We start from the raw sequence: 26,352 nt of genomic DNA, 5'->3' as shown, positions 1-26,352 counted from the left end.
CCCCTGCCCACTTGCCCAGGTTGCATTGTGGTTCAAACTGAAAACCAACCCAGCAGATTCTTCTGCAACAAGAGACACGTGCTGGCTCTGAGGGGGCAAGCGGGGGCAACTCCTTGCTCACCAAGAAATCGTGTTTGTATGATTGCCTTTTCGGTACCCTGCACAGAGCATCTCAGGTCGGTTAATACATTCTCCTGGTAGGTAACCATCATGTATGTTGCAGATAAGCAAACTGTGGACCTGCTGGGACTCTGCCTACTTTGGTGGGGAGGGTTTGAATAGGAGTCTGATTCCTCTGTGTGCCTGTTAAGTAAGTTCTCTGTACTGTCTGGTGCCAATGACCTTGCCCTTGGGCCACGGGCTGCGTTCTAATTATAGTCACTGCCAGGCACTGTCATCTACCAGTTTGAAGACTCCTGGTGTGGAGGTCCAGGCCCACCCAGCTCCTCTCCCGTGGCTCTACCTAGGGTCCACAGGCTGCCCCAGCTCTGAGTGCTCACCAGGCTGCTTGCTGACTAATTCTCTTTGCAAAGGGCTCGGTTTCACATGTTTTTTGCTTCCAGTAACCTTGTGGGTGGATTTGTTTCACTAAAGGGGAAAACGAAACACAACAAAACGTGGAGGGGTTTTCTTTCCCAAGAAGGGGACACGGTAATTAGGGGTTCAGCACGTGCGGCTTGGGCATCCTAGTGCGTCCTGCAGCCAGCAGGGCCTCTTGGCAGCCTGCTCCAGGGAGAAATCGCTTAGTCATATAGAAGCAGACCCAGGTGTAGGAGAGCAGAGAGATGCAGGGGCTGCTGGGGCACAGGAGGCCCTGCCCTGCTCAGGGAACCACAGCGGCTGGGTGCTGCTCCTTCCAGCTCAGCTCCGCCCTAAACTTGGCAGGAGGAGAGCTGGGCGAAGAGGAAGGTGGCAGGTGAGGCAGCGGACCAAACCCTTGGGCCTCACGGCACTCCCAAGGGACATGGCCTGGCAAGAAGACGCTCCCAGCTGGCCCAGGCTGGCTGCCTACTGCTGTTGGGTTGGAGAAGGCAGAGTGTCGGGGCTACTTAGATTCTGCTGGAGAATGTACAGGCAATTCAGGCAATTAGTTGCAGGAGACAAGGGTGTGTGCATCCCCGAATTGTATATCGCTGCACCTGACCGGGTCCAGGCCCTATCAAAATGAGCCTGCGTTTGGTGCTGGTATTGGCAAGATCCCAGGAGCCTCTGCTGTGTCCTGAACTTAAGGCAGAGCCCCTTTTTAGTTGCTGTATGGTGACGGAGCACAGGTCATGGCAGAGACTGGTTGCTTGGGAGCCAAGCATGGACGTTTTGGTACCCCGCAGCAGCCCATGTTTGTCTCCTGCCCCCCGAACACAGACAGAGCCGGCTGTGCAGGGACTGCTGTGAATGCAGTGGGCAGTTAGACTCTTCTTCAGGGTGGCAGCCTCTTGTCTGGCTGAGGCAGCAGGGGAGGCCGGCTTTAGTCTGTGTGTGGAGGAGGTTGAAGCTGTTTTGAGCTTGGCTGGGAGTCAGGGAGAGGACCGCAGTCTAGCATTGCTACTTCCTGCCTCTGTGACCTGAGTGTGCGCCAGTCACTTCTCTGAGCCTCCAGTTTCCCTCTTGGAAGTGGGAGTGTCGGCGGAATGCCCCCCCCCCCCACGGATGGGATGGTGCGATGCAGGTGAGTTGCCTGGGGGAAGCCTTGCCAATTGGAAACGAGGTAGTTTATCATGAGGAGGGTGGGTAACCAGATAACTGCCCCTGCCCTGCCCCAACCCCCACCCACCGAGTACAACAGTAGTGGAGATGGTAAAGGTGAAGGGATCAGCGGGAGGGGGCTGGATTGAATTTTAATGGCAGTCAGGACTTATTTGAGTGAATTTGTGAAAGCTACGTAAGGGGTGGTGTCTCTGACACTGAGGCTTAGGGCTGTGAGGGCTGAGAGAAAAGAGAAGGCAGGAAGAGATGCACTCACTGGCAAGGGCAGTGTGGTATGTATGCAGACTCATCAGGAACTGAGCCAGATAATAAGCACCTGAGAAATGTCATCAGCAAATGCAGTATGGGGTGTGTGTGTGTGTGTGTGTGTGTGTGTGTGTGTGTGTGTGTGTGTTCTTGTTCCTAGGTCTGTCTGTGTCTTCCCCTTACCCCTGCAGGTCGATTGGTTTCTTCTCTGACCTTCCGTTTTATCACACGTGCATATTAATGGTGTCTGTAGGCCAGGCTTGGCCCAGGTACCAGCCCCCTCCCCATAGGAAGTGGAGTGGACAGTTGTGGGCTGTGACAAGCCAGGTGGAGACGGGAAGCAGCTGCGCCTTTTCCCCCTTCCTGGGCAGGTCAGGGAAGCACAGAAGCTCGGCGGCGTGGACAGCACCTGTGTTTCCTGTGGCCAGTAAGGGTGTGGCCTTTGGGGTCTGGCTGAGGCAAGGGCTGGAGGTTGGCGTGGGCACTGGAGGCTTACAGTGCCAGGCCAGATCCTCAGCTAGGGAGGTAGGTGGCTGGTGGTAATAGACTCCCCACACCCGTACCTTTTACTGTGCACTCTCTCTGGAGGTGACCTCTTTGCTTTCTTCCTTGGCAGCTTAAGTCCTGAGGTACTGCAGGCTGTCCGGGTAGCAGGCAGGCCAGGATGGGGAAAGCACCAGTATAATGGTTCTCCGCCCCGGAACCACCTCCTGCCATCCCCTTCAAGCCTTCTGTGTCACGAGAACACCCTGAGCTTCTGATCTGGATCGTGGACAAGTTTCCTTTTTGAGCCTCGGCTTCCACAGCTATAGAAATGGGTGTGAGGTCCTTGTGCAGAACCACAGCTGGGGTGAGCATAGACACAGACAGATGTGTGGCTGGTGCCCCTGGGCCGCTGGTGCCATCACCCAGACAAGTGTGTAACAGCTCTGCCAGACTCTGGATACACAGCTGGACAAGGCAAGGGTTCAGGGCCCTTCTATGGTGGGGACGGTCATATGAGCTGGTGATCGGACACAGTATAACTGTGTAGGCGCCATCCTGGCAGGAGCCCAGGCCGTGATTGTGCCGTAGAGCGGCTCCAAACGAGGAGGAGTCAGGAACTGCAGAGACAGACGTCTGAGGGGCAGTGCAGTGTGGAAGCCTCCCAGGCCACTGCTTCATCGATTTCATAGCTCTGCAACATACCCAGCTCCCTTCACGCTAGCCCCACCCCTCCGGGATCCCATTTCCTTCTGACGCTGAGCTGAGGTGAAGAGGTAGGGACCCTCTTAGCTACACACCTGTAATAAACACTCGGGATGCTAAGGCAGGAAGATTGCTGCATGTTTGAGGCCAGCCTAGGCTACCAGCAAGACCCAGTGTCCCCCCCCAAAATTTTTTTTTTTTACAGTAGGCAAGGAACTCTACTTTCAAGCCACTGGGTCACGTAGCTCTGGCCCTCTTGGGACAAGGCATAGTCCCCTGACGGAAACTACGTGTCTACGTTGCTTCAGCTACAATTTGCTAGACCCCTTCCTGATTCTTCCATGGCAAGAACTTTCTCCTACAAATGGGTGTGGAGATCCAATCGCGAGCGCAATGCATCGTTCTTGGGCGGGGTGCGTTCAGTGGGAGAAAAACTGGGAGGGCTATAATTAGCCATCACCGTCTCTTGGAGCAGGTCTGCCCTCTGTGCATTAAACACAGCCACTGGTTCGGCTGGCCAAGCCAGAGACTTAAAGCTACAGAAGACTTTGTCTCCTCTCAGCTCCCTTTCACCTCTGCCTTGCCTCAGGTGTATACAGATGTGGGGTGGCCTCAAGAGCCCCTTTTGTCCCCAGGCACAATCAGTCTGTGATATGTCACTTAGTCCTTGTAACATAGAGGAAGTAAGTAGCCACCTCCTTCCATCTTGTGGATGTTTTAGGCAGTGGCACTGTAGAGCAGTTGGAGGAGCTGTGGAGACCGAGCTAGGGCTGATCTCTTCCTTCAGTATTTGGCCTGGGCTTCTGAGGAACCCAGAGGCTCTGAAGAGAATGCTAGAGTGCACTCCAGGCACAGACATGACTTGATCACTGTCAGCGTTGCGGGTGTCCATCGAACACAGCAGCTGGGAAGGATGTGGTAGCTCCACATGGTGGGTGCTTAGTAGTAATGGAAGTGAGTGGCCGAGTGAGCGAGTGGGCTAGCGCACCCCTTCACTGACGATGGAAATGCTAGTATCTTTGATCTAGCCAGGTCATACTTTGTGGCTCTCCATTGGCTCTCAGGAGCCCTGTATATTTAGTTCTGAAGTGTCCCCCAAGTGTCAGGACGTGGGATCAAGCCCCTTGACCGACTAAGATGAACCCAGTTGCCTTGGCTCTCTACCCCATGCACCCTCCCTGAAGGATCAAGTCTGTCTCCTTCCTCCCCAAAGCTGCCTCTCCAAAGCCAGCCTTTCTCCTTCCTTCCGAAGGTGAACTCAGGGTGGGCTCTATTTCTCCTTCCTTCCGAAGGTGAACTCAGGGTGGGCTCTATGCTCGGCTCTCCCCACACAGGCTGACCATCTTCCTCCCAGGTCCACTGAAGGCAGGCTCTGTATTTCTTATTTCTTTATGAGAGGCTTTTTGTTTATGCCACTGGCTTTTTTTTTAGGCCATAATATCCTGAGGTGAAGTGAGTGGAATGGAGTTATAGTGGACTTTTCGCTGTACAAATTCCTTGTGGCAGGAGGGAGGAAGCTTTACCAGGCTCCAGGGGACCCTCTAGCCCAACTCTAAAACCAAGCCTCTTCTCCTCCTCTGCCCCCAGCCTCTTCTCTGCCCCCCCCCCCAGCCTCTTCCCCCTTGCTCCCCACCCGCCACGTTCTGTTCAGATGTCAGAGCCCCTCAGAATCCCACACCCACCGTCTAGGCCACAGCAAGGGGAGTAACTTTGGCCATGATTCTGGGGAAGGAGGCAGCAGAGTAATTACAGTTACTGGAAATAATCTTATTTTCTTTTACCCTTCTCCATCCCACTAAAAGAAAAAAAAAAAAAAGAAATCAAAACAAAACAAAACTTCCCCCAAAACACCAAGCCGACAAGAATTCTTAAACCTCCCCAGTTTAGTCTGTGTGGTTGGTCCAGCCGCGGGCCTTAAACATTTGCATTCCTGGGGCTCAGCTGGCTCTTTGGGCATAGGGTTTCTGGGTTAGTGGTCCAGCAAGGTGGGAGGGTGAGGGGGGCAGGCTCCTTACAAGGAAAGTGTGTGTGTGGTGGGATGTCAGATACCCTGCAAGGCACCAGGACACGGAAACAGGCTCCAACCTGTTACTGGCCGGCCGCCTCTCGTGCTGGGGAGGGAAGTGTCTCCTAGTTGGGTCTTCAGACCTTTATATAGCCTGTTCATTGTGTGTTGGGGGCACAGCCAAGAAGGGGTAAGAAGTTTGACGATGTAACGAGCAGTGGGAGACAGACCTGGGGTTGTTCTGTTTCATCCCACCAAAGGCCATCAGGGTTGAAGTCACTGATTGTCACTGTAAGAGGCCATTGTCTTTAGGACCAGTCTGATGGCAGAGATAGTAAGATGTGGGTCACATGACTGAGTCAGTGTTTGTGGAGAAAATGGTTATGTTAGACAGGTGGGTGGTGATGGGGCGGGCCAAGGTCATGGAAGAAGATTTTTATGGACAGGCAAGCTAGAACACTGACTTGATCCTTCAGGCAGGACACAGGGCTGGAACACTAGCAACCAATTCTATTCTGGGTCAAGAGGCACGGCCCCACTAGGTGAGGACTGTCACAGCGGGGCGGAAGAGGGTGGCAGCCATAGGAACAGTCCCAGAAATGGCCACCTATGAATGTCCCCCTGTGGCCTCCTGTCAAGGAGCAGCTCTGACATCTCTTTTATATGTGGGCAAAGGCTGCTTGTCTGGCCTCAGGAAATACACAGCTGAAATGCCTGAACTCCCTTCCTGTGAGATGCTCGAAGAGTCTTTAGCAAGCCCCCGAGCCCCCGAGGTTAAGCCCTAGTGAATGACTCTTTCCTCGGCCCTGTGCCTGTGGCTCCTGTTTACTCAACTCTTGGTACGAGCCAGGCTTAGGGCTCAGTGGGTGCCGGCGCTGTCTCCTCTACTCCTCATGTCATTCCTATAAGACAGGGTTTGCAGAAAGGGGGAAACTGAGGCTCACAAGGTCACACCTCACAAGAAAGTTCAACACTCACACCTCTCACCCATTCCTGTTTAGAGAGGTATCCGTTCACATGCTCTCCTCTGTATGGTGTGTTCATCGGTGGCTCTTGGCAAGGGTGATCAAAAATCCCTACCTGATAACTGATGTATGGACAGGACCAGGGAGCCTCAGCTAATGTGTTTTCTTCAAAGCTGGATGAGAAATGGCTTCGTCTCTGGGCAGAGTGAGGGGGGCCATGTGCGAGGAGAGGCAACACTGACCAGGGAATGCTGTGGCTGTGCTAAGGGGTTCTGAGCCAAATTCTGAGGCAGTCAGGGCCACTTGTTGGTCCCATTGTGGTTGAAAATTGGCGGACTATTTTGGAGGGCCGAGGAAAGCCTCATATAGGTGCAGGTATTACAGAGGGACGGACAGTGGCTTACAGTGTCGGGCTTGGCCTTGGCTACTCTGATGGCTAGCAGGAAGCCCTCTAGGTTAAGTCGCCAGACGCACCCAGCCTCTAACCCTTGCCACACCCTTCCTAAGACTCTTCCCAGACACCTTTTGTTGTCTGGCTCTGTCAGAGCTCTGTCTGAGCTCCCAGGGAGGTTCCTGATGGGGCACCTTGGAAATAGGTCACTCCCTTCCTGTGTAGCAGCACTGACCCAGATGTGACCTGTCTGTCTGAGTGTCAGTCTTTGATGCTGGCAGTGGAGGGGCCAGGTGGCCATCTCCTTCCAGCTCTGGCCTTTGAAGACTGTCATCCTCAGCTACAGCGTGCTCCTTCAGTCAGCCCCTCCTCTCCTCTGCCATATTGGGAAGGGGAAATCCAGCCTTGACTTCTTCCGCTCTCATGAGTGCCCTGGCTGGGCTGGCAGCTCCAGTCTCTGGATGAAACAGGCAAGTTCCTGCAGGGCCGAAGCCAAGGGCTGCTGGGGCTGGACATGCGCCTCTCTGGCCTCCTCCCCCTTTGCCTCCCATAGAGTCCTGGGGTTTTCCATTTCTTCCTGGCTTGCTTTCTCAGTTGCACGCCGCTGCCCCGCCTCCCCCCTCAACACTTTCTGCTGGGACCTTAGGAGATGCTTGGGACCGTAGATTTTACCTCCCCTTCCTCTCAGGTCCTGGTTCCTGAGGGCCAGAGAGAAAGTCCAGCAAAGAAAACTGAGCGGCAGAATTCCTGCCCAGAGTATCTGGTGGCTCCACCTTGTCACAGATCCTGGGTTTTCTAGGCCACTTCTCTTTTCCTTTCTTCTAGTTTCTGTCTTTTGAGTGGCTGTTAGGACTTTTATTTTTTCCCTCCCCAGACAGTGGAGTGTGTGTGTGTGTGTGTGTGTGTGTGTGTGTGTGTGTGTGTGTGTGTGTTTGAATGTGAAATAAGAGGACAACTTGAAGGAACTGGTTCTCGCCTGCTATGGTATGAATTCCAGGGGTCAGATTCAGGGCTTCAGCTCTCTCCCAGCTTAGTTCCATCCCTGGCCTAAGGACCCTAATTTCTGATCATCCCGTGCCTGTGTTTTTCCTTTCTTTTCTTTTTGATTAATTAATTTTTATTTTATGTGCATAGCTGTTTTGCCTGCCTTGAAGATCTGTGTCGATTTGGAGTTACACCCAATTGGGAGCTGCCATGTGGGTGCTGGGAATTAAACTTGGGTCCTCTGGAAGAGCAGTCACTGCTCTTGACCACTGAGCCATCTCTCCAGCCTGCCTATGTTAGTCAGCAAGTCTGGCACCTGTGATGCAGCTGAATCAGACCCCAAGTAAGCAGGTTCATCCTCATCACCTTGTAGACCCACTGTGAGGCGCACACGCACACACACACACACACACACACACACACACACACACACACACACACATACACACACACACACACACACACACGAGGCTCCACAGCTATCCATGGCAACAGTGAATGACATTCTCAGTGGCTAGCAGTGTCATTCTGTCTGTGGCTCTTCTGTGTTTCCACTGTTTAGTACATAGTGGGTCCTCAGCAAGCTTCTCAGAGGGAGTGAAGAGATGCCCAGTGCTGGCCAAATGCGCCTTCCTATCCTTGACGTCTTTGTGGACAGGTACAGAAAGTTTGGCGAAGTAGCCTGGGCGTCCTGGGCCATACCCACTGAGGAGGCTGGACGGGTGGCGATGAGGTAGGAGTCAAGACAAAAGTCTATTGTATCCTTGGAGAAAACCCAAACCTGGATTTCCCGGATGCTGGATCTGCCAGTGGCCAGCCTGTCTTCCCATAAAGAGAACTATGTGTGTGGCTCCTGGTGCGAGACAGCCACTGGCCAGTGGCTCCTGGTGCCCAGACACTCTGGGATGAGTGCGACAGCCTTGAAGCCAAAATGCATGCACCATGACGATAACTCTATGACCCTTAACTTAGAGCTGACACCAAACTAGACAGTCATGTTTGAGACAAGAAGTCTCAGTTGGCTGTACTTACTGGCTGCTGCTCCTGAAGACAATGCTCATGTGGATGAAGGGAATGTATTGAGCCTCTTCTCCGCCCATTGTAGATGTGGGTTCCCCGGGCTGGGGCTGGATGCCCAGAAAGACCAATGCTCTATCATCCAGTCAGGAGCTGGGACCAGGAAGGGTGGAGGGAGGGACCAAATGCTGTGTCTGACATGTGCTGTGTGCTATGTGACATGTACTCACTTTGAGAAGGTTAGCATCAGAAGTTATGACAACCCCTGCTGGGCTGAGGCAGGTATCAGAGGGACAAGGGTTCCATGGCGGGGCACACACGGCATGCTGGGAAATAGGTAGATGATAGAAAGCATGCAGAAGCCCTGTGAGGGCACAGGAGGGTGTCGCGCAGAGGAGAGGCCATAAGACTTTCTGATGTCAAAGGCTCTGTGGGAGCAAAGTCTGATCAGGAAACAGGATGTGCTTGGTGGAAGAAACAGTGTGAGCCACAAAGTAGTCTACGCAAAATTGCACTCGGAACCATGGAAGAGCCATCACTCAGCACACCAGTGGCCCTGTGCCAGTCTGCAGCACCAGAAATAATAAAGTTTACTTATGCAACATGCGAAACCCCTCAACCGGGGAAATGGCTCAGTTGTTAAAGAGCTTGTCATACAAACACAAAGGCCTGAGTTTAACCGTCCCTCCCCACCCCCACCCCCGAGTGCACATAAACACCAGTGCGTGACTGTGTGTGTGCCTGTAGTGCTGGGTACACAGAATAGGAGGAGGCCTGGAGCTCGCTAGCCAGCAAGACTAGTTTAGTCAGCCAGCTCCAGGTTCAGAAAGAGACTCCGCCAAAAATTCTAAGGCAGAGAGTGAATAAGACACCTAGGGTTGACTTCTGGCCTCCACTTGTACACATACTCACATGTACACACACTACATACAAACCCACACACACTCACATACACACATGCACATCACACACTCGAGCGCGCGCGCGCGCGCACACACACACACACACACACACACACACACACAAACACACACACAAAACCCAAAGCTTAACTTGCTTGTCAGCAGGAACTTTTTTGGGTTGGGTCAGAAAATCAAAAAAAAAATTGATTTGGTGTACTGTAAGATTGCTTTAAAAAAAAAAAAGTTGCTGGATCTCAGGCGCCTCTGGGTCCAGGGTTTCCAGCCCTGGCATCAGCAACCATGTTTCTTTCTATTTAAGCATCTAATTTCATTCTTTTTGACCTCTTTCTCAGAAGGTCATTTAGGCAAAAGTCCCAGGATTGTTTTGACTGGTCCCATATCTTCACTGTCCCAGGGCCGTTTGATTCTCCTGATGCAGCACTTTGAGATCATGTCCTGACTCCCAGAGCCCAGCAATAGCTCGAGTCCTACTTTGTGAATGGGGTTGGGTAGTCTTCAAAATCAGAACGGAGGCACATCATCAAGGCAAGACAAAGCATCAGATGCCCTACGCCCAGCAAATTTGTCGAAGACGGTGAACATTGTCATAGGGTAGTCATGTGTGTTGTTGAGGACAGACAAGAAAGGAGAAAGGAATGACTCTAGAATCGTAGAGGGAGGTCACAGGACACTGCTGCCCACTGTCCTTGAAGTGACTTGTGCCTGTAGACTCGCTTGGGTGATCTGCTTGCTTCGTGGGTGGTTTAAAGCAGGGGAATGTGGCAAGGATGCTAGATCCTGGAGGCTGGTTGGGAGGGTCTGTGGGGTCTTTAAGAGAGGGGTCAGCACACTCCACACCCGGGAAGCCTGTTGAAGCTCCGCTCCCTCCTGATGACGCCCTTCTCCATTGGATGCTGCCAACACCGCACCGCATCCTTCCGGGTGGCAGGATGGAACCTATCGTTAGCGTGCCCCAGCAGCCCCTTGGCCATCCACAGCTCTGGAGAGTTCACGTCCCCGTTTTCGCTTTGGCACAGTTCAGGGAAGATAAGCAGGGTGTGTTCCTAAGAGTAGCTACCTTCTTACTTGGGTGTTTTACTTTCTGGACTGCCGTTGAACTTTTTTCTTCATAAATCCCAGAGGGAAGTTGCAGCTGGGTCCCCTTGGCTCCTAAGATGTCTGTCTCTTTTGCCACCCAGGAAGCCAATCCTAACCCCAGCCAGAGAGTGTGATTTCTCAGGGTTAAAGGTCATCGCAGCAAGGGGCGGTGGCAGGGACAGAGTACCTGAGGTTCAGCCAGAAAGGCCTGAGTCATGCTGCTGTTGTCCCGTCTGTCCCCACAAGTATGGCAGAGCCAGCTGCTGACACCAGGCAGGGTGTCCCCCTACAGGGCAGGATTTGCTTTTCTCTGCCTTTGGATGGTTGGTCCTTTTGTGCTCATGGGAAGACCTCTCAGGGGAGAAGAGTCCCCTCAGGATAACCAGGGTCCACTCCTGGCACCACCGCGAGCTGTCATACTGCTTCTACTTGGTCTCCCCCTGCCACAGAGGCCAACACCACGAGTCACCAGTAATCCACCCAGCCGTTGGAAGCCACACGGTGCTCGAGGTAGGATTTGGCCTGGAGGTCTCTGCGAGTGTCCTCCGTGGAGGGCTCTGGAGATCTGGCACAGGAGCTGGGGGCAGAGCTGAGAGTTTCAAGAAGCTGGGACACCCACAGGGCCCTGCTGCAGCTTCCCGCATCTACTTCCCTGGGGACAGCAGCTGGACAAAGCGATGGTGGACACTCAGCCCCTGGAGATAAACACCACCCTGATTGCCAGCTGAGCAGACACAGTAAGCCTGACTTTCCAAGGGGCTTTCCTCATTCCTAAAGTTTAGTCTACTTTGGTTTAATTTCTAAGACGTATTCTTTTGAGTCAAAACATAAAAATCCCCCTGAAAGTACTATAGAGCCTGTTGACTATGGGGGAGGGGCACGACTGGAACATTCTCTAAGTCTCTTCTGCCTGAGCCCTGGCCAGCCCTCTAGGAGGTACCACATCCCAAAGGCAGTCCTGTCTCTGTCCCAGGGTCTTTGCTTTGGGGCAGGTGTTCCATGGCTGGGTAATGGGGTGTTTTTTTGTTTTGGGGTTTGTGTGTGTGTGTGTGCGCTTCGATGAATCTGCTGTTGTTTCTCAGCTGAGAGTCAATCCTGATCCTTGTGCACATGTGTAGTGCATTGGACAGGCTGGGTGACCCTCCATGCCTTCCTGAGTGGCACTCACCCCACAGGGGTTGGGGGAAGAAAGTGAAGTTTTATTTCTGTCTACCAGTGTGTGTGTGTGTGTGTGTGTGTGTGTGTGTGTGTGTGTGTGTGTGTGTGTGTGTACACACATTGCCATAAAAACTGAAAAAGGATGGTGAATTCTGGTGCAGATGAGGCTCTGGTTGTGACAGGAAGGAGTGTCTGGGAGTGCCCTAAGAAGTTTGGTGTGGTGCATCTTATGGGAAAGGTCAGGCCAGACCAAGAGCAGGGATGCTGTGGGCCGAGTGGCAAACACCTGGATGCCATGCCTCTCTGTGTTGTGTGCAGCCGATGCTCCCACTGGAGCCTGGGCCTGGAAAACCTGAGTTTGGGGGAAAGTGTGGCCATTACCCATGGTCTCAGTCAAGGGCCAACAAGCTTCATAGGCCGGGTAGCAAACACAAGGTTGTCTGTTGGAGTTAAATTACCAGTATGGCCTAATAATATTTATTATTAGGCCTATAATTATTATTGCAGCAGTATTATCTAACCTGCTAGCAATCAATCAAGACACAGACACCTGTTATATTTTAAAATAGCCTTAGTTAACCTGGGGCGGGGCAGATTTCAATCCCCTAAACTACTTCCCATAGTGGGGCAGGTATGCTGCCCCAACCCCATGCTATCTGCTTCTAATAATTTCTATCAGGCTACTTCCCATCCATAATCCCATATGCTTGCTAATTATCATCATCTGGGACAAATCCTCCATCCACACCGGCCATGTGCTTCTCTTCCATCTAACCCATGGCAACCTTCCCTCTTCCTCTTCCTCTTCTGTCTTCTGGTCTCTTTCCTCCCAAGATTCTCTCTGTCCCGGCCCCCCTCCCTGCCCAGGAACCTTAGCCATGCTTATCCCATTTACCCTGCCCAGGTGTGATGACCTTTTTTATAGGTCAAACAGGTTAGGCTTTTAGGTAAGGTGGGTCACTGAGACAGCAGCAGTAATCAGTATCAAAATACATCAGACCAACCTCCAGCAGCTGTTCATCTCCTGGCAGTGATGGTCCACTGCAAAAGGGCAACCACTTTGGGTATTTTTTGTTTGGCTGGGTTTTTTGTTGGGGGGGGGGGGGTTCCCGAGACAGGCTGTCCTGGACTCGCTTTATAGACCAGGCTGTCCTAGAACTCACAGAGATCTGCCTGCCTCTGCCTCCGGAGTGCTGGGATTAAATAAAGGCGTGCACCCCCACGGCCAGCTGGAGCAGCCACTTTGTAACCAACAGGTCCACCGACCCACTGAGTTCTGGAGCTTTTTTTTTTTTTTTTAACTTCTGGACTACTGGTTGATTGCCAGTTTGTTTCCCTATTCAAACCATGTGGTGTCGCCTCTCTGAGTCCCCCAGTGGGAGCAGAATATGTGTCTGGGCACTAGAAACCTGTCATGTGCACAGTGATGTCTCTTTTCAATTTAGGGTTCCCCCTGTTAGGGTTCCCCCTGTCAGTTTGAGTATAAGCATCTTTTCAAGCAAGTCTGGTTGCCTTTTTTTTTTTTTTTTTTTGAGGGGACTATTCTCATCCTCTGGCCACCACATGCTGTCTGTGTTGGCAGCACTGAGAGCAAGTGTGGCAAGAGCTAACCCCTGCAGCAGCTTCACAAGTGAGGACTCTGGCAGGCAGAGAGGGCACCAGCCTTCATCTGGCATGTGGTGTGCCAGCAAGGAAGGCATCCATGGTTAGACCAAGGTGAGCCAGGGGTTGAGGGTGGAAATTGATGGATACAGAGAGTCTGGGAAGGGGTCTGATTGAGTCTTTATGAGAGATGTTGTTTTGGGGGGCAGAGAGGCCACAGGGTGAGGGTGAGAGGCATCAGGAGCTGCAGAGTTGCTGGGCTGGGGTCTTGGGCAGTGAGGAGTGTGTGTCATGGAGTACAGCATCTGTCTCAAGGACATGGCAGGGTTTCCAGACGAGGTTGACAAGGATGCTTTTCTTAGTCTCGGTCAATGTATTGATTAGGAATTCATAACCTTGAAGGGCACTTAAGGGCCTGGACTTAAGTATCCTGCTTCTACAGGCTGAGTATGCCTGAGACCAGAGGCCACAGGAAGTGTGGGCAGTGGGAGAGTGTCCTGGGATACAGGGTCATCTTGTCACTTAGCCATCTCCTGAACTTTCTGCCTATGGCTTAATTTAAAGGTTTGCTCTATGAGTCAGGGTCTCAGGTAACCCAGTGTCGCACTGATCTCACTCTGTAGCGGAGGCTGGCCTCAAAGGTCCTGTCCTTCAGCCTCCCTAGTGCTGGGATTACAGGAATCTGCCGCCACACTTAGCTTGACTTTAATTCCCTTCACCAACAGGTAGGTGTGCTGGGTACCAGCAATACCCTCATGTCTCTGAGCTGGCTCCCAGATATGTGGTCCTGGGTGGTAACCCTGTCCAGTGTCTCCCCGACAAAGGAACCTTGAGGCCCAGAAGAGATGTGAGCGTGTAGCCCCTTGATGCTTGGTTTTCAATGTCTTAGTCTGTATCTTTTGAGTTCGCTTCTATCTCTTGTCTCCTTGTCTGTCTGGTGAGGCCTGCAGCTTGTTAACGCATGCGCTGCCTAGAGCAGCCTAGACTGGACCCAGATGCAGTCTGGGAGTCATGATTGGAGGGAAGGATGCTGCAGAGAACCCTGGGAGTTGCTCACCAAAAAACTGGTGTCCTTCCCGCCATGCAAAGCCGACTGTCCTTTTCCGCAGCGCTGCTCTTGGGAGGGCTGACAGCGGTGGCCACTGAGCAGCATTTGTCCCAGGAATGCCAGGATGGGGGAGCCCCTCTTTCATTACGTGTAGATTTCTGTGCTGCACGTTTTTTCTTTGGCTGTAACAAGTAGAAATGCTCTCCGTTCTTTTGGGCATCGTGATGGTCGATCTTCGTTGTTAACCTGACTGGATTTAGAGTCACCATGGGAACACATTTCTGAGTGTGTCTGTCTGTGAAAGCATTTCCAGAAAAAAGTTAACAGGAGAGGAAAGGCCCACCCTCAATGTGGGTGCCCCACCCCTCGGGCAGGGGAGCTGAGAAGCAGCAGTCACCTCTTTTAGTTCCCTAACTGCACATGTAATGTGTCCCACCACCCCATACTTCTCTGCCGTGACGTACTGTGCGTAACCTCAGTCTGTGAGCCGGGATAAACCCTTCTGTAAGTGGCCCTTGCTGCGTATCTCGGCACAGCAGTAAGAAAGGTGACCAATGCAGAGACTTGATGCTGGGCAGTGGGGCTGTTGCTCTGGTGAATCTGACCACGTGGTTCACAAGGTCTTTAGAACTAGTTTAGGGGCGGGGGTGGGGGGGTACGCTGAAGAGTTTGGCGCCATAGGCTAGAATGCTGTAAGTAAAACTATTCTTGTGGGAATTTGGAAGAATGAAGAAAGAAATGTGGGCAGCAGGGCCCTTGCGTAGGTTACCGAGAGGGACAACTACTCTACTGGGAACTGGGCTAGAAACCATTTATTCTGGCCACAAAATTCTGCCTATATTCTACCTGTGTCCTGAGAATTTGAGTGGAGACTTAAAAGGTAAATTAGCTAGTTTGTTTGGCAGGTGGAATCTCAAGGCAAGCTAGTATTTTTCAGACTGTGGCAGCTCTCATCCAGATCTGCAGTGGCAGTGACCAACAAATGGAACGGAAAGACGGGGAAAATGTCAAGTTCAGCCAGGAGAGGTGTGTGAGAAGCTGAAAGATGTGTGCAAGGAAGGTGTGGAGAAAGGCAGCTGCAACTGTCAAGGAGACTAGCATTGAAGACAGACGTCATGTTCTGCCCTGGGACAAGAGGAAACTACCCTTAGGTCACAGCATCTCCCACCCTTTTCACACTGAGGCCTCTATCTTGGGCCAATAATAGGTATATTTGAAAAGAGAGAACCTACAGTGAGAGTGTAGATGAAGGAGTGCCCTCCTCCAAAATGGCGCCCTAGGCAAGCATTTTTCCCAGGCCCAGCCTTGAAGGCACACAGGGGCTATCGTGTTTGTGATCCCCGGGGGAGAGACCAGGCTACAACTTGAGCTGTCAGCAGAACTTGGCACCGTCACCCAAGTGGTGTTAGTTTTGCAGGCACGGAGGATTCGAGGAGATGGCCACAGAGGCTTCCGCCAGGGTTCCAGGAAGCTGTTGAAGCTAGGCAGTACAAGGCAGGCTTAGATTCCTTGGGAGGAGGCCTGGAGAGATCATCGCATGGGCCCAGGAAGGTGAAGAGAGCCCTGATGTATTGGAGGTGCTAAGAACAGCGCGCATCTGCCAAAGAAAGCTGCAGGCATGGAGAGCAGAGCTGGCCCAAGGGTCTGTGTGCTGTAGGCGGCAGCGGGAGAGTAACACCATCGTGAGTCCCAGATGCCAAATACAGAGCTGAAGGAATTGGTGTTTGCCCTTCTGAGTCTTCATCTTGCTTTGGTCTCGTGCTCCCGTCCTACTGCTAAAGGCTGTGGGGGCCTTTAGGAATAGACTATGTTTGCTTTGCAATATAAGATGGAAGTAAAGCTTTATACGTCAGGGGTGGACCGTTAACAGCTAAATGCCGATGTTCTTGAATGCCATGTGGGCAAAGGGTAGAGCCGGCATGGTTAGCTGCCATTATCACCGCGAGAGCACACCTCTGGCTGTGTCTAAGAAAGCAGAGTCCACCCTGAAAGTGGGTGGTGCTACCCCATGAGCTGGTGGCAGACTGATTAGAGAGAGACAGCAAGGATGGCTATGTGACCTCTCCATGGGTCAAGTACTTGACATCATAAGCCTGAGAGGGTCTCAACTCAGTCTCCAGGGCCTGCCTAGAGGTAGGAGAGATCTGACTCCACAAAGCTGCGTGCGTGCTGTGAGGCATGGACCCACTAACCTCTGTCTCTCTGCCTCCCTCTTTCTCTCAGACATACACACACACTCTCTCTCACACACACACACAACAATAATAATTTTTTTAAGAGGAGAAAGTGAGCTGTGGCCCAGCATTCCTCTCTCAGCTCCCTGACCGCAGACGCAGTGAGATCTGCTGCCTCATGCTCCTGCCGCCGTGCCTCCTCCTCCGCCATGATGGACTGTGAACCCTCAGACTGTGACCTTGAATAAGCCTTTCCTTCCTTCAGGTGCTATTGTCGGTGCTTTGTCACAGAAGTGGAAACCGGCTGGAGCCAGTAGAGATGAGCGCCCCTCGTGGAATTTGCTAGATTACACAGTCGTTCTGTTTTGAGGCTTCTCATGAACCTCTCCGTAGTGTTTCCCACCGTGGCTGCGTTTTACAAAACAAAGCATTCTGAATGAACAGATAGATGGTCCTTTAAAAGAAAGGTTTATTTTTAAAATTGTGTATATGTGCTGGGCATGGTGGCACACACTCTGTGAGTTCAAGGCCAGCCTGGTCTACAAAGCGAGTCCAGGATAGCCAGGGCTACACAGAGAAACCCTGTCTCAAAAAAAACCAAAACAAAACAAAACAAAAACCCAAAAACGAACCATGGATGCCAGAGGGTATCCGAGCCCTGGAGTTGGAGTTACGGGTGCTAGTGAGCCCCCAGACATGGGGTGCCGGAAACCGAGCCCAGTCCTCTGCAACAGCAGTACTTTCTCTTCATCGCTGAGCCACCGTCTCTCCAGCCCCGAGGTTGGATGGACTTCAAGGCTGCTTTGTGCTTTAAAACACTGTGGTGCTCCTGCAGCAGAGTGTTCTGTGTTAAGTTTTAATAACCACATGGATGCTGGGTAAATAGTGACGTCACCCCATGCACAACCACACGTCACATATTAATGCTTCAGACTGCCCACCAGGAGAGCTATTTAAGCATGTGGTGTTACTGGGAAGACCTACTGTGTGCTGGCAATCTGGGCTCATCTTGCAGGTTCGTTAGGTTTTTCAGTTATCTCAGCCGCCTTCTGAGGCCGCTGTGGAATCGCCTCACTTCTTCCGGTAAGAAATGAACATACGTGTGCTGACGATTCTGGAGAGTCGCTGTTTAGGCTGATTACCTGAAAGATACTTTCTAATTCATCTTTCCTGGTTCTTCTGCGCGCGCAGCGTAGGTCTATGTGTGTGGAGGCCAGGAGACAAACTCGGGTGGCTCCTCAGCTGTTGACCACCTTCTGTTTGTTGTTTCTGAAACAGAGTCTCATTCTGGTAGCCTTGGCCTGTCCTAGAACTAGCGATGTAGACTGGGCTGGTTTTGAATTTATGGAGACTCACCTCTCTTTGCCTTGAGTGCTGGGATTAAAGGTATGCACCATCACACCCAGTGGTATTTTTTAAAAGGCATTTATTTTATGTGTGGGTGGGTTGAGTGGGTGCTGTGTGGAGGTCAGAGTTCAACGTGCAGAACCCACTTCTCTTCTTCCACACATGAGATCTAGGACCTGAACTCAGGCCATCAGCGTTGGCAGCAAGTGCCTTTATCCACGGAGCCATCTTGCCAGCCCCACCTGGTTTATTGAGACAAGTCGTCTGACTGGTCCTGAGCTCTCCAAGAGAGCGAGGTGGCCGGCTAGAAAGCCCTGGGGACTCCCCTTTCCCCCCTACTTTCCCAGTGCTGGGATAACAAGCATGCGCCACCATACTTGGTGTTTCAGTGTGGTTTATGGGCGTCGAATCAAGTCTTCCTGCATGCAGGGCAAAGCACTCTACCAACTTGGCTTTCCCCTAGCCCCGACTTCCCCTCAAAGCAAAGGAGAAAGAAGATAGAAAAAGAGGGAAGGGAGGAAGATAATGGACCGGCTGCCTTTGGTGGCTTTCCCAGGACATGTCTGAGTACCAGTTCCTATATCCCAGTCGGCGACTGACTCTGACAGAGCCCTCACTTTAATGTGCCCAAGTGACACCAGTGGCCATGTTTACAGACCCTTTGCAATAGGCAGTGACACACTCTAATCACTTTGTGGGGAGGGGACATTGGCTCCATCTGTAGTGCTTTCTCGCTCCTACCCGGACACCCGGGGGGGGGGGGTTGAGTGCGTTCGTGGAGTGGGCTCTCTTCCCTTGCCCAGGGTCCAGCCCCAGTGTCCTCACCATAGGGCTCCAGACAGTGTTTAATATTCTTACCCCAAATGTCCTTGTGTTCTAAGCAGCTTTTCCATTGACTCAGGCAAAACGAAGGGGGTCAGGGTTTCTGATAGCTCCTGGCTAATTATCCGCGGAATGTACTGTTTAAATTTTCAGTGTGACAGTATCAAAAATCCTAAGACTCTGACTCCCCGCTATTAAGTTCAGTGGCCTTCCCATCTGTGACTGGGGCAGGAAGAGGGGCCAGTGGGTCCTCAAGGTCCTCTGAGACCAGCAGGGACTAGGACTGAGTCCAAAGCCTGAGTTGGCTTCCAGTGAGGTAAGGCCTCTGCTTTTAAAAGCAGGGACGACTCCAAGGCAGACCCCAAGCCTGGCTGGTAAAAAGCAGGGGTCTTCTGGTCTTCTTATTTTTACCACGAGACCTCCCTGGGTTATAGACACAAAACACTATGGGTAGGGGGAGAGAGAGTAGGACAGGGTTGGAGTTGGGTGATGAAAAACACCCTGACCTCCTGTCCCACCAAGCGTATAGCTCCAGCACTCTGCTGGCTCCGTCCCCCTTGGTTTTGAGGACTAGGTCCTTCCTATGCTCAGGGCGGCGTTCCGGTTGCATATACACTGTGTGTGTGTGTGTGTGTGTGTGTGTGTGTGTGTGTGTGTGTGTGTGTGTGTGTGTGTGACCTCTCTGCATCCATCTTGGAGCCTCCACACTCCCTGCCGCACATTCAGTCTGTCTCCTTCCTGTTCCTCGTCTCTCTGTCTCTTTCCCCTGGCCAGTCTCTGAAGCCAGAGTAGGCTAACTACTGTAGTCAGAGAAAACTGTGGCTCCAGGGAGACCAAGGAGCAGGGGATCCAGGTGAGCCTGAGACCGGGGGTCCTGGGTTGCAGTGGCTCCTGTGTTCCCAGGATTTGACCTTGTCCAAGGCTAGGACTGCCGGTGCCCACCCCTGCTCTCCCTAAAGCTCACGTGGGTGCCCAGAAAGTGAGGCATAGGTGGAGAAAGGACAAACACTTCTGCACGTCACCCTACTGCGGAGCAGACCTGGAGACTTGGGGTGAGGGTCTGAGGAGGGATAAGGTGTGTCACTCGGGTCTTTCTATCTTCCGTTTCCACTTAAGCATCCCTCCAGTGTCTACCTAAGAGTCCTAAGGCCCTGGCAGTAGGGTGTCCCTGCATGGGAGAGATCCTGTCCCAGAAGAGGGTGGGACTGAGGGGAAGGTTCTGGATGTGCTGGAACAGAGGGGATTGGGGACCAGTGCCTGGGCTGTGTGGCTGCACCTGTAGCTCTGCCCTTCAGCCCCTCAGGACAGTGTAGGGTCCGGGTACAGCCCTGTATGCTCTCCTGCTGGGTTTGGCTGGATCCTGGCAGGAAATACCTTTTCTTCGTTTAGTGGTGAGTCTGTTCATCTGATGGCAGGTTGCTGGGTGGAGCCGGGGAGGGGCGGGGGATAAGATTTGGGGGCAAGGGGATTCATGACTGGCAGGATCTAGGAACTGTGCCCATCCTCAGCCTGCCCCTGCCAGGCCTGAGGTTTACAGTGATCCCTTCTTGAGGTCTGATGGGGCATCACCTCTGCACCTGCCAAGCTTACTGGTGGAAAACAGTTTTGCAAACCCAGTTGAGCGCTCTGTGCCCTGTCCAGTGTTGGCCATGACTCTGCAGTTCCTGAGGCTCCAGTGTGTTGTTTCCCTGTCTTTCTGAGTGGGATGCCAGAGGGGTCCCTGGGTCTTGGGAAATATACAGAGGCAAAGGAAGGGAATAAGTTACCCACTGGCCTCCCGCTGGCTCACAGCCTCCGATCTTGGAGGGCCCTTAAACTGCTGGGCCCTTACCCTGTAATTGTTCCCAGCAGTGAGGAGAGAGGCCTGCTAGGCCTTCGTGTTTGTTTTGCCTTCTGTGTTAGGCCAGCGGTAACCAAGGGCCGTTTCCCCTTGGTGACGGTGGAGCTGGCTCCGGCCAGGGCTGATCCAGGCAGCTCAGGCGCAGCAGCCTTGGGGACCCTGTGGGGCAGCCACACTCAGGAGGAGACCCAGGCCTCAGCAGCCCAGTGCTGCTTGCTTTGTGCTCTGATTCTGCCCCTGGTGATGAAGACCCACCAGCTTTTCTCCTGGCTTTTCTCCAAGGCACTTGCCTAGAACATTCCGGAACTCTGGATTTTGTGGTAGGTGTTGGGAGACTGTGAGGCCACTTGCTGGCTGGCCGCATGTGGGCGGGTCTTGGACAGGCTCATGGACTTCAGCCATGAGGCAGTATTGTGACTGACCTAGGTTCCTGCAGGCCCAAGGTCCTGAGGTCATCCCAGGGAGAGATCAGAGGAGATGACTATGTGAGGCAGCTGCAGGCAGCCATGGAGACCAACCTGGGAAGGCTCTATGGAGGAGGCAGCCAGGGAGGCCTCTATGGAGGAGGCGGCCAGGGAGGCCTCTATGGAGGAGGCAGCCAGGGAGGCCTCTATGGAGGAGGCAGCCAGGGAGGCCTCTATGGAGGAGGCGGCCAGGGAGGCCTCTATGGAGGAGGCGGCCAGGGAGGGCTCTATGGAGGAGGCAGCCAGGGAGGGCTCTATATGGGAGGCAGCCAGGGAGGGCTCTATATGGGAGGCAGCCAGGGAGGGCTCTATGGAGGAGGCGGCCAGAACAGATGTTGAGAGACGGGCTTCACCTGAGTGTAGTTCACTTTAGGGCAAAGGATGTTTTAGAGCAGGCATGGCTCTGAGAGGTCTCAGGGTCTGCCTGGCTAACTGGAGTCAAAGGGAGGTTTGGAGTGTGGAAGACCCTGAAAGCATGTCTGAACTTGACGGGTGGGCAGAAGGAAGCCGATGAGTTGGGTGGAGGAGGCGCCTCGGGATGCTATCAGTCACTGGGACCTGTGTCCCCAGGTCCCTGTGATCACTGCCTTCTGTAAGGTCCAGGAGCCACAGCCTATCTCTTGTGTCCCCACCCTGCCCACCTCTATGGGTCTGACCCAGGACAGGGAGCATTGTCTGCCACCTCTGTCACATGGTCTTGTCTGTGCTTTAAGATCAGCTTCCTAGAGAGTGATGAAGCCCTCCATCTAGGGCAGAGGTTCTTTTCTGTTTTTAATGATTTATTTATTTTTATTCCATGTGCATTGATATTTTGCCTTGCATGTGTGTCCATGTGAGGGTATCAGATCTTGGAGTTACAGACAGCGAGGTGCCGTGTGGGTGCTGGGAACTGAACCCGGGTCCCCTGGAAGAGAGCAGTCAGTGTTCATAACCACAGAGCCATCTCTCCAGTCTCCCAGGGCAGAGGTTCTTAACCTTCCTAATGCTCGACCCTTTAGTACGTTAGGATGGCCTCCAACCATAAAGTTATTTTTGTGGCTTCTTCATTTGACTGTAGTTTTGTTACTACTAAGAATCTCGATATCTGCGTTTTCTGATGGTCTTGGGCGAGCCCTGCAAGAGGGCTGTTTGACCCCCAGATTGAGAACCGCTGCCCTACTATCTTCCTAATGTGCCTCCTCTAAGTCTCTGCCTCCCAAAGAGTCCAAACTGATAGCCACAAGCCTCCTAAGGGTCTGGTGCAGGTCCCATCGGTGAGTAGGTAGGGCGAGACCTGAGACTCCGCATTTTCCTCAAGCTCCTGGCATGCATCCTGGGTTTTCTGGGTGTCACAAGGTATAGGACAAACCAGGTGACTGGTCCCCTGCTTCATAAAGTGCCTGTCACAGGGCCATAAAGGAGTCGGACTGCTCCCCGTGCAGGATCTCCATGCTGTATGGTTTTCCGTTTGGGGTCCTGGAGAGGGAGCTGTCAATCAGGAGAGATGTGGTGCAGAAGGTGGAGCTGAGCTTCCCCATGCAACTTTCACACGGGCCCCTGCCACGAGCCCAGCTGCCGATAGCATTAAGGCTCAGTGATTCATTGTAGCGCGCCAGGTTATGAAAACGCAGGTCCCTGCGGCTTGTTTTGTTGGCAGGTCTTGTCACCTCAGCAGAAAAGAGACGCCTTTGATATGGGAACGGAAACTCAGACAGCAGTCGAGCTCAGCAGTGCCTTCGGGAGCAGCAGGGATTGTGGTCCAGCCCCAGCTGTGGGAATCTGAGGCTGGCAGGAAGGCTTGCAGTGTAGGCCTGAGGAGAGGTCTCTCACAACTGGTCTGGTGGCAGCTGCCCAGCTGCGATGTGCCAGACCCTCCGGCTAACCCCCTTCAGGAGGCAGGGATGTGCCTGTGAAGGTGATGTGCAGGCTTACATCATGGGAAACCCAGCCTACTGAGGACAAACCTTTCTGAAAGTTGGCCCAGCTGCTCACAGAGCTCTCTGCCAGCAAGGCTGGAGTATAAAATACACATGAGTCTCATGTACCTGGGGTGACAGGAGCTGGGCTAACTAAAGCGGCCAGTCCTGGCCTTGTTTATGTCCCCAAGGCTGAGCTGACTGTTGGGACAAGCAAGTACCTTCCTTCCCTCCACTCGTTGTCATCCTGGGTTGGCTCGTTAAATGACTATTTGGCCAGTTTCTCCTCCCCCCACCCCCCCTTTTTTTTTCCCCTTTTACATTTTCAAGATATGAGAGCTGGAATAGACAGGCCACAGATCCAAACTGCTTCCCTAAGAAACTTTTTCTCATGCTCAGGCTTGGGCAGAGGAAGGACAGAGCCCCTCCTCCCCCAGACACTGGGTGAGATCTCCCCGGGGCTCTGTGGCTGTTGCTGAGTTTGAGATGGCCCAAGGTTGCCACAGAGAGAGGTCAGCGCCTCAGGGCTGCTGTTCAGAAGTTGGGGTAGGGAATGGTTTCAGATGTGCACGTCTGTGTTGAAACCCTGTCTCAGGGGAAACACCCCTCTGCTCTTCTTTCTCCTCACACCACTAACTTGGAAATGTTGCCTTCAGTTGTTTCTAATGTTTTTGTTTGTGTGTGCGCATGTATGCAGACATGCACATGCCTGTTGTGTGACAGAACTTTTCCTAGGAAACTGCAATGCACACATGTACTCGCCCCACGTAGGGAACCCATGATAGACCAAAGTACAGATACTACCAAAGTCCAGCTTGGTAAACCAGTGGGTTTTATTGAGGTTACTTACAGGAATATGGGTGAGGGGTTACTTACAGGAATATGGGTGAGGGGTTACTTACAGGAATATGGGTGAGGGGTTACTTACAGGAATATGGGTGAGGGGGTTACTTACAGGAATATGGGTGAGGGGTTACTTACAGGAATATGGGTGAGGGGTTACTTACAGGAATATGGGTGAGGGGTTACTTACAGGAATATGGGTGAGGGGTTACTTACAGGAGCAGAAATGGTTGAGACAGCTTCATCACCAAATCCCACCCCAGTATGAGCGAAAGCTCACAAAGCTTGGAGCCGGGAGCACCGCTGCACAGCCTTCAGGCAGCTCAGCAGGTTGGAGAGTGTCTTTTTCAGGTGCCTCAGTTGAACTGAAGCTCTTCTAGGCTTTAGTTCTGCTGTTTCTGCTTCTTCCGAGCAGCTAATCTGGCCTGAGAGGGGATTCTCAGCTTGTATTGTGTACTCTGGCAGAGAGGGGCTAGTGAATCTGGTCAGTTTCAGGGACTTCCTGCTGCTGTTTGAGTTGTTTACCTCCCGGCTTAAGGAACTTCCTTGCAGGGTGGAATGTTTTAGTCTCTGGATGAACCTACTGTACACAGTGCCATGGAGCAAGTGTGAAGGTCAGAGGAAAAATTATGAGGAATCATATCTCTCCTCCTATCACGGGGGTCCCAGGAGTCAAACTCAAGTCCCTGGTTTTGGTGGCAGACATCTTTCGTCTCTCTGACCCTGGCTGTTCATGTAATGCTGACCTTCCAATGGGATCTATCTACATTTTATCCTCTAAGCAACCCGTGAGGTTGGACCACCGTCACGTTCACTTCAGTGGATGAAGGGACCCAGAGCTCGGAGAGGTGAGGAAAGAAGGTCACCCGGCTTGTAGAGCAGAGGTTGAGACTTGACAGCCCAGCTCGAGACTGCGCATGCCCTCTGCAGCTTGACAGCCACTTGGTTAAACCAGTCTCCCTTGATTGACGGCGCTTCACAGCCAGCTTTCCGTGTTTCACCCAAGCCCAGCCCAGCTGGAAAGGGTCTATGGGAAATGATGGGGCCTGTCTGAGGTGCTTGGGCTGTGCTCAAGCTGTGAGTGGTGTTCCAAGAACGCTTTGTTCGTTATAAAGAGTGTGCGTGTGGGGACAAGCCTGGTCCGGCGGAGCATCAGCCTGGGGCTTCCTGGGTAGGGGCAGGAGTCCTGTAGTACAGTGCACGTCAGTGGCAGCCAGGCCAAGATTGCACACATCAGCAGGGGGAGCAAGCAGGAGCTGAGTAGCCAGGGTAGTTTCCTGATGTCAGAAAGTGGGGCCCTCACCAATGCTCGATGCCTCGGGGTGCAGACCTGCTCTGTGAGAAAGCTGGTACTGGAACGTGTGTGTCGGCAGGCCTTCTTCCTACCGTGGGCTGTGCCCAGGTGCTGCCCTGGTAGCACTTCTCCCATGCCAGCGTCATTACGCTATTGTTTTGGGCGTGCTGGTCACCACTCCCCCAGACTTCTGTTTGGGCGCAGGCTGGGAGATAAAAGCACGCATTCGAGATTCCTCCAGAGAAACTTGATCCACAGGTGCCTGCTCAAGGATGCAAAGCTGCCAAGCCAAGCTCAGAGCTTTTTTTTTTTTTCTTTTGCAACGGAGGGGAAAAAAAAAATAGTGTGTGGGTGCAGGGACAGAGGATTGCAGCAACCAGACTCTAGAACGCTTTAACTCCCACATCTGAACACTGTTAGCCGTGGCTGGTGTGAAACACTGGCTGCAAGCTGGTGCCCAACCAGCGAGGTCCCCTGTAGGCTCTGGGTGTCCTTCAGGCTGGCCTCTCAGTCCCACCCTTATTCTCTTGTCATGGCCAGGCAAGGGTGCATACTTGCATTCAGTTGTGCTTTCTTAACCTCGGATAACAGAAGAATAACCGTTTTGTGAATGTTTATGTGTGTGGCGGGTGCACATACGTGTGTGGAAGGCACGGGTCAACCCACCCTGGTGTTTCCTATCACCAGGAGCTATCTGCTTTGCTCCTTGAGATGTGGTGTCTTACTGGAGCCTAGGGCAGACTGATCAGGCTAGACTGGCTGGCCCAAGACTCGCCTGGGTTCGCCCTTGCTTGCACCTCAGGAGCTGGGACCACAAGGATGTGCCACCACGCTGAGCTTTGTCCATGGGCTCTGGAGGTTGGATGACGGGCTTCCTGTTTGTGTGGCAAGCACTTTATAAACTGAGCTATCTCCCTGGTCCACATTACCCTGTCTTTAATCCCAGCACTTGGGAGGTGGAGGTAGGTGGATCGCTGTGAGTTCGAGGCCAGCCTGGTCTTCAGAGTGAGTCCAGGACAGCCAAGGATACTTAGAGAAACCCTGTCTCGAAAAAACAAAACAAAAAATTACAGTGTGTGTGTGTGTGTCTGTGTGTGTGTGTTTATACACATGTGTGTGCATGCATGTGTGTTATAGTATACACAAGTAGAGATCAGAGGACAACTTGGACTCAGTTTTCTCATTTGGATCCAGTGATCAAACTCAGGTTGCAAGGCTTGGTGGCAAATACCTTTACACACTATGCCATCTTGCCAACCCAATGTTAGTCTTTTTTAAAAAAGTGCAACTCAGTGGCACCTGGTATACCACACACACACACACACACACACACACACACACACACACACCCCACTTAGTTCCCAA

General features: G+C 52.6%; 1 protein-coding gene across 7 annotated transcripts in view; it reads left to right on the top strand.

Annotated features, from left to right (window-relative positions):
• SPSB1 (splA/ryanodine receptor domain and SOCS box containing 1) overlaps nucleotides 1–26,352 on the top strand; it is a 62,606-nt gene that overhangs the window by 13,449 nt on the left and 22,805 nt on the right. Inside the window, exon 1 of one of the 7 annotated variants that reach the window (XM_084786759.1) lies at nucleotides 873–916. The exons of 2 other annotated variants lie outside the window; for them this stretch is intronic. The gene's annotated coding sequence lies outside the window, so the exon portion shown is untranslated. Of the gene's footprint in view, nucleotides 1–872; nucleotides 917–7,633; nucleotides 7,696–7,737; nucleotides 7,827–10,704; nucleotides 11,238–20,614; nucleotides 20,812–26,352 lie in introns of those variants that run through there. 4 more of the 7 variants (XM_084786757.1, XM_084786761.1, XM_084786760.1 and 1 more) reach the window with 4 other exon arrangements.

This window comes from Acomys minous, assembly GCF_964271855.1.
Source record: "Acomys minous genome assembly, chromosome: 6".
Lineage (NCBI taxonomy): Eukaryota > Metazoa > Chordata > Mammalia > Rodentia > Muridae > Acomys > Acomys minous.
This window is presented reverse-complemented; position numbering and strand designations above follow the sequence as displayed.